Source organism: Tiliqua scincoides, chromosome 2 (assembly GCF_035046505.1).
Source record: "Tiliqua scincoides isolate rTilSci1 chromosome 2, rTilSci1.hap2, whole genome shotgun sequence".
In the NCBI taxonomy this organism is placed as follows: domain Eukaryota; kingdom Metazoa; phylum Chordata; class Lepidosauria; order Squamata; family Scincidae; genus Tiliqua; species Tiliqua scincoides.
In genome coordinates, this window is record NC_089822.1 from 4,121,180 (window position 1) to 4,127,958 (window position 6,779).

The 6,779-nt window shown below is 45.7% G+C and overlaps 1 pseudogene; it reads left to right on the forward strand.

The window, feature by feature from the left end:
* The first annotated feature begins 1,670 nt into the window (after positions 1-1,670).
* On the forward strand, positions 1,671-1,790 carry LOC136643203 (5S ribosomal RNA; annotated as a pseudogene).
* Positions 1,791-6,779: the final 4,989 nt, after the last annotated feature.

Here is a 6,779-nt window from a genome sequence, read left to right on the forward strand (position 1 = left end):
AGCTTCCTGTATCTCACAGCGGCCCACCAAATGCCCCAGGGAGCACACTAGATAACAAGAGACCTCATCCTGGTGCCTTCCCTTGCATCTGGCATTCTGACGTAGCCCATTTCTAAAACCAGGAGGTTGCGCATACACATCATGGCTTGTACCCCATAATGGATTTTTCCTCCAGAAACTTGTCCAATCCCCTTTTAAAGGCGTCTAGGCTAGACGCCAGCACCACATCCTGTGGCAAGGAGTTCCACAGACCAACCACACGCTGAGTAAAGAAATATTTTCTTTTGTCTGTCCTAACCCGCCCAACACTCAATTTTAGTGGATGTCCCCTGGTTCTGGTATTATGTGAGAGTGTAAAGAGCATCTCCCTATCCACTCTGTCCATCCCCTGCATAATTTTGTATGTCTCAATCATGCCCCCCCTCAAGTGTCTCTTTTCTAGGCTGAAGAGGCCCAAACGCCGTAGCCTTTCCTCATAAGGAAGGTGCCCCAGCCCCGAAATCATCTTAGTCGCTCTCTTTTGCACCTTTTCCATTTCCACTATGTCTTTTTTGAGATGCGGCGACCAGAACTGGACACAATACTCCAGGTGTGGCCTTACCATAGATTTGTACAACGGCATTATAATACTAGCCATTTTGTTCTCAATACCCTTCCTAATGATCCCAAGCATAGAATTGGCCTTCTTCACTGCCGCCGCACATTGGGTCAACACTTTCATCGACCTGTCCACCACCACCCCAAGATCTCTCTCCTGATCTGTCACAGACAGCTCAGAACCCATCAGCCTATATGTGAAGTTTTGATTTTTTGCCCCAATGTGCATGACTTTACACTTACTGACATTGAAGCGCATCTGCCATTTTGCTGCCCATTCTGCCAGTCTGGAGAGATCCTTGTGGAGCTCCTCACAATCACTTCTGGTCTTCTGCGCGGCCCTGCACAGCGCTCCTGGGGATCTCGTTGCTGTCCTAGCCCCTCCCCCATAAGTAAAGCTCCCTCAAGTTTGAGAACCACTGCTCTAAGCAGAATTGAGAAAAGCCACTAGTCTAGGCCACTAGTCTAGGTGGTTTTAAATAGGATCCATGGAGGATAGATCTAATGGAGACATTAGCCATTATTGGAGTGGAACAATGCTTGAGTGACTGTTCTGTTCTGGGCAGGCTGGGAGCCCAAGAGGCAAGAAGAGGACTGAACTGAATTAAAGGTGTGTCATCCACACCAGCAACGGTGTCCAGGTAGTAAGGCTAAAGCCAGGTTCATGTTCTGAGGCCCTGACAGAGGTCACAGTGAAGGTAGATAGTTGGGTTGATTCAACCAAATCCTGAGCTCAGTTGAAGCCCTTCATGCACTGTATACCAGATGCAAGGGGATGTCAATGCAGTGCAGGTCTCTTATTGTCTTGTGTGCTCCCTGAGGCATCTGGTGGGTGGCTGTGAGATACAGGAAGCTGGACTAGATGGGCCTTTGGCCTGATCCAGAAGGACTCCTCTGATGTCCTTAAATTCTTGTGCTCCTAACCAAGCCTTCAAAAGAGACCAAGATTCCAGTCATTTCATCAGTCTCTTAATCCAGTTATCTCTCCCAAACATAAAAGAATGGGAATGATCACCCATCAAAATGGCAGATGAGCCCCTAAAGGTATTTGGCATTTGACAAACAAAAGTCGAATCTGCAGCAACTGTTACCCTGCATATGCCCGATCTTGTCTGATCTCGGAAGCTAAGCAGGGTCAGGCCTGGTTAGTACTTGGATGGGAGACCGCCTGGGAATACCAGGTGCTGTAGGCTTATACCATAGTCTTTCGAGACTGAAGGTTGCCAACCATTTTTTTCAGAGACTCAAAAACTATTTTAGTTTATTGATGCAATATGAAGTCTGGTCAGTTACTCCACACTTGCACATTTTCCTTCCACCTAACTCTGGTATGTTTGTGAATTGCCCACTGTGCTGTGTCCTGCGTGCAAGCAGAACACAACCCAGTTAAGAGTTAAGAAAAGAAAGACTTTGATTATCTCCCTGCCTGGCTGCTTATGGGACTCCTCAGATCTATGCCAGCTGGTGTTTTGCTGGTGTAGAACTGAAGAACCCCAGGGTCATCCCCATGGACTTGGAATGCAGTGGATGCCTCCTCGTCCCACCTGTCCCACCCCAATCCACTCCTACCACTGGCGGAACCCCATTGTTGATGAGTCTGCACGGCACTGCTGCTGATGTGCAATGTTCTGGCCTTTTCCCCAGCAGCAGTGCTCCGCAGACGGCGGAGAGGCTCCAGCACTTTCTCACCTCATGGTACACCAGCAAGCAGCAAGGATCTGATTGGGTCGTTACTTCCATGTAGGCATGTCCAGGATTGCACTGTTATTCTGTCACACCTGAAATGTATCTCTAACATTTGAGATGTTTGCTAGAAGTGTCATGTTCCCTCAGCACATTTGTTGAACATTTTTTCAAGGGCTTTTTTAATAATAAAGATCTGGATAGCAGAAATAGTGAATTAGTCAGCCACCTCCTGACAGCTGAAAGCATTTGCTTGAGCATCCCCCCCCCACCCTTGCCACATGTGGCAAAATTTGAATTAAAACTTGGGCCAAATTTATTGAAATCAATTCTATACTGCAAACTCTGCAGTGGGTCCTATCTCCATACACTGCCCCACTTTAGTGTGGGCACCTATCCTGGAGAAACCAGCATGCAACCGTTGATCTTCCTGTTGCATGTCACCACCCTGACTCTAGCTGCAGATGGTCTGCTCAGGATCCCAGCTTGATTACAGCCACCCCTGGAAGACATTCCAAAAGCCAACTTGAGCTGTGTCCGCAAGCCAGAAGGCCTTTGAGGTTGAGTTTGCAATCTAAGCCCAAGAGGTTATCAGGCAGCACCCCCAAGCCAGGCAGTATCTTGGCTGTGGTTCCCGTCAAACTCTTGCGAGCCTCAGGATGCACACCAAAATCCTTATTCCTACTGGTTCAGAACTATACTTGCCTGGTTCTGCACCGTATCTGCCAGTTGTGATCAACCTTGCTAACCATACTAGCCCCTTAGGCTGGGATAGGCAAAAGAAATCAAAGAACCAATCAGGTGAGAGGCAAAAAAAATCCCTTCCTGGCTTGAGATGGCAACCAGCTAGACTAAGACTATCCAAAGCAGTAGGTGGAGTGGACTCAAGCACACTGTGCTGAAAGGTGCAAGCCAGGTTGTCTGTTGACCATGGCCCAAAACCATCTGTGTTAACATTCAATAGGTGTTGCAAACCCAGCCTCATGCCACGGAGGGACGGTACAGAGTCACCCCCACTTTCAGAATGGCAGTGGAGGGCAGGTACTCTGATACGTCTCTTTAAAATAGTCCCAGTCTACCAAGTATTTCTGATTGGTTGAGTAAAACTTGGTCTATATCCTTTCGGATGAAAATTACAGGCTATTAACATTCAAAATAAAATGATACAAAAGGCACATTAGTTCAGTGATGGCTTCTTTTTATTAACTATTGGAATAAAGATCTGCAGGGCTGCATTTGTCCATTCTCATTGTTCTCACTTCCGTAGACATTTGTAATTATGTCCGTCACATATTTGGGATGATATTTTAAGGGATTTCATGGTATATAATCAGACACAACAGTCTGTGGACTATTTACTATTTATTAATGTGGTTGTTGGTGGTTTTATTTGTACAATTGTTCAAATATGTCTGATATTTTTATATGGAAAACAAAGAAACAAACAAGCTTCATAGACTTAATCATCTGAGATCTCTAATAGATCATCTGTCAAGAACGTGTCAAAATTCTTGTCTGTTTGCACATGTGGAAATTATACCATTCAAAAGTCTCATTTTGCTTCAGAGTGCTACAATTTTCATATTTTCATATCAGGATTTCACATTTCCCTCATTCTTTCTGACTTAATTGTAGGTTACTGAATACACCCAGCACTTTCAACTCTGCTGTGAAATGGCTACCTTTCACTGATCTGAAATGCTGTTGAAGTCCCTGCTATATGAAGAATAAAACTTTGCAGAAAACTTTTCCATGGTTACTCTGGTTTGGTTTTGTTTGGGTTTACAGAATTCTGAGTTTCAGAGTTCTGGGCTAGTTCACACACCCAGGTGCAGTGCTCCCCTTGTTTGATTGCTTCACATTTTAGGGCCGGGGTCAGAGCTCAGTGGTAGAGAACATGATTTGCATGTGGCCAGGCCCAGCCTGAACCAAGATGGCATCTGAAATGATACTCAAATTGTGACCCCTATTTGGTGCACCTGTAAAGTCACATCCTGGAAGCTTCCTACTTGCAGTAAGCAAAGTCATTATGAAAGAATGATCTCAACAATCTGAGCTGCCTTTACCAACTTCATGGCTAAACTCAAACCAGAAGTCCATGCCAAATGAAGCCACTGGCTCCCAGAGCTAGTTGCTGCACCCTTGGTAGACTGCGAAACAATACAAGCATCCATTTAAGGCTGGAAATGGGCTGTCAAGAGCCATCATGTCACCCAAAAAGGTTCCTGGCTGAACTCACCCCACCCCACAAATGGTCCCCTAGAGTTCTGTAAGAAGAAAAGGTATAAAAAGCTGGGTCCTCAGTCCTGTTTCTGAAACCACATTATTGATCTGAGTCATACTCTCATGACAGGCACGCAGCATCTCATGCCTGTGTACAAACGCATGTTCCTCTGCATGCATCAAATAAAAAATAAAATAAAAGGGCTTGCCAGGAAACACCAATTCCTTATTGTATTTTGCTAGGTAAATGCCTGTGTTGGCTTGGTCATGTCGTGAAAATTAAAAATTAATACACTGAAACATGAGAGCGGCAGCCGCTGTCTTATAAAAACCCCTGTAAAAATCAGATGTCATTTGAAAGCTGGAGACTCAGAAGGCTTGTCTGAAAGCATTCAGGCTTCTCTGTAAAGGGTCCTAGGAGGAGCCGTTCATAAAACAAGAGGGAGGGAGTTCCATAAAGTTGGTGCCACTACTGAGAAGGCCCTGTTTCTCAATGCTGCCCCTCACACCTCCTTAGGAGGCAGCACTTGTAAAAGTGCCTTCTCCAATGGCCTGAGGGGACAAGTCAGATTATATGGAAGTAGGCGGTTTCCCAGATACCCTGTCCCCGAGCCATATAGGCCTTTATCGATCAAAACCAGCACTCTGAATTGGGCCTGGAAACGAATGGGCAGCCAGTGGAACTGATGGAGAAGCAGCCTGACAGAGTCAAACCACCTACCTCCAGTGACTACACAGGCCGTTGCATTCTGCACTAACAGCCGTTTTTGAACTATCTTCAAGGTAAGCCCCACATAGAGCACTTTATAACAATCTAACCTCGATGTCACCATGGCATGGATCACCATCACCAGATCTGCACGGTCCAAGTATGGCCACAGCTGGAGCACCAGCCAAAGCTGACCAAAGGTCCCCTTCGCCACAGCCGCCATCTGGGAATCCAGGAACTGTTTTTCAGAGAACTGGCCTCTCTGAATGTGTCTGTTCCTTGTTAGTGTTAATGTGTTTTTTTTTCCTTTATTTTTTAACAGAGATCTTGAACTTGCCTTTCCTGGGAAAGCAAGCCCAAGACAACTGAAAATAAAATAAACAAACAACAAATTAACATGATTAAACACCACTTTTGTGCTCATAGTGCAATTAGTGCACATGGCGATTTGTAGAGCACACATGGAGAGGTCCCTGCCCCGAGCAGATTGTCATCTAAACTATGACCCTGGTGATACAGCAGAGGAAGGGGGAGGGAATGGAGGGGTTCAAGTCAGTCATCTGGGCTAGTGGTCATCACCACATCTTGCGGTAGTGAATTTCACCAATTGGACTGCTGCACCATTCATTAATCTATAAACCTCTATCATGTCCCTCTTTACCATGTTTTTTTTTTTCCTTGACCATAAAACACCACACATTTGACCCTTTCCTCACAGAGAAAGTTTCCATTTCCTTAATCCCTCCTAAGCAGTTGTCCCTTTTGGTACATTTTCCAGATCTACCATATCTTCGGTTTGTTTGTTTGTTTAGATGGGGCTATCAAGACCATCTTCAGTGATCCAAAAGTGGCTGCCCCAAGTATTTGTATGATGTCTTTAGGATACTTGTTGATCCATTTCCAACTCTTTCCCCAAATAACTGTGATGTACCCTTTCCATTGCTGCTGTCACAACATTTTCAGTGAGCTCTACTTCTTTTTAGTCAGGATCTTCCCTGACTAACTGAAGCCAGATTTGAGATACTGTTCCAACAGAGCAGTCCTGCAAGGCTCCGGCAGGCTGATCTCTGGTGGTGGTGGAGGTCACGTGGATGCTCACCACTTGAGAACTGATGAACATCCAGTTACTATTTGTACATGTAATACTCGATAGATCACCACTGAACCTTTCTTTCACTTGAAGTCTCCATAAATGCAATGCTTGCTATGTAATTTGTCATACTTTCAGTTGCTAGTCATGTGGTAATGGAATGGAGAGAAAGTAGGGTTAAAATCCTATACACACTTAAGTAAGGGCACAATCCCGACTGCGCCTTGGGCTGGCACAAGTTCCTTGTGCTGGCCCAGGAGGGTCGCAAACATGCCATAAAGCATGTTTATGGTTGGCAACCTTCAGTCTCGAAAAGCTATGGTATAAGCCCACAGCACCCAGTATTCCCAGGCGGTCTCCCATCCAAGTACTAACCAGGCCTGACCCTGCTTAGCTTCCGAGATCATGGTATAAGCCTACAGCACCCGGTATTCCCAGGCGGTCTCCCATCCAAGTACTAACCAGGCCTGACCCTGC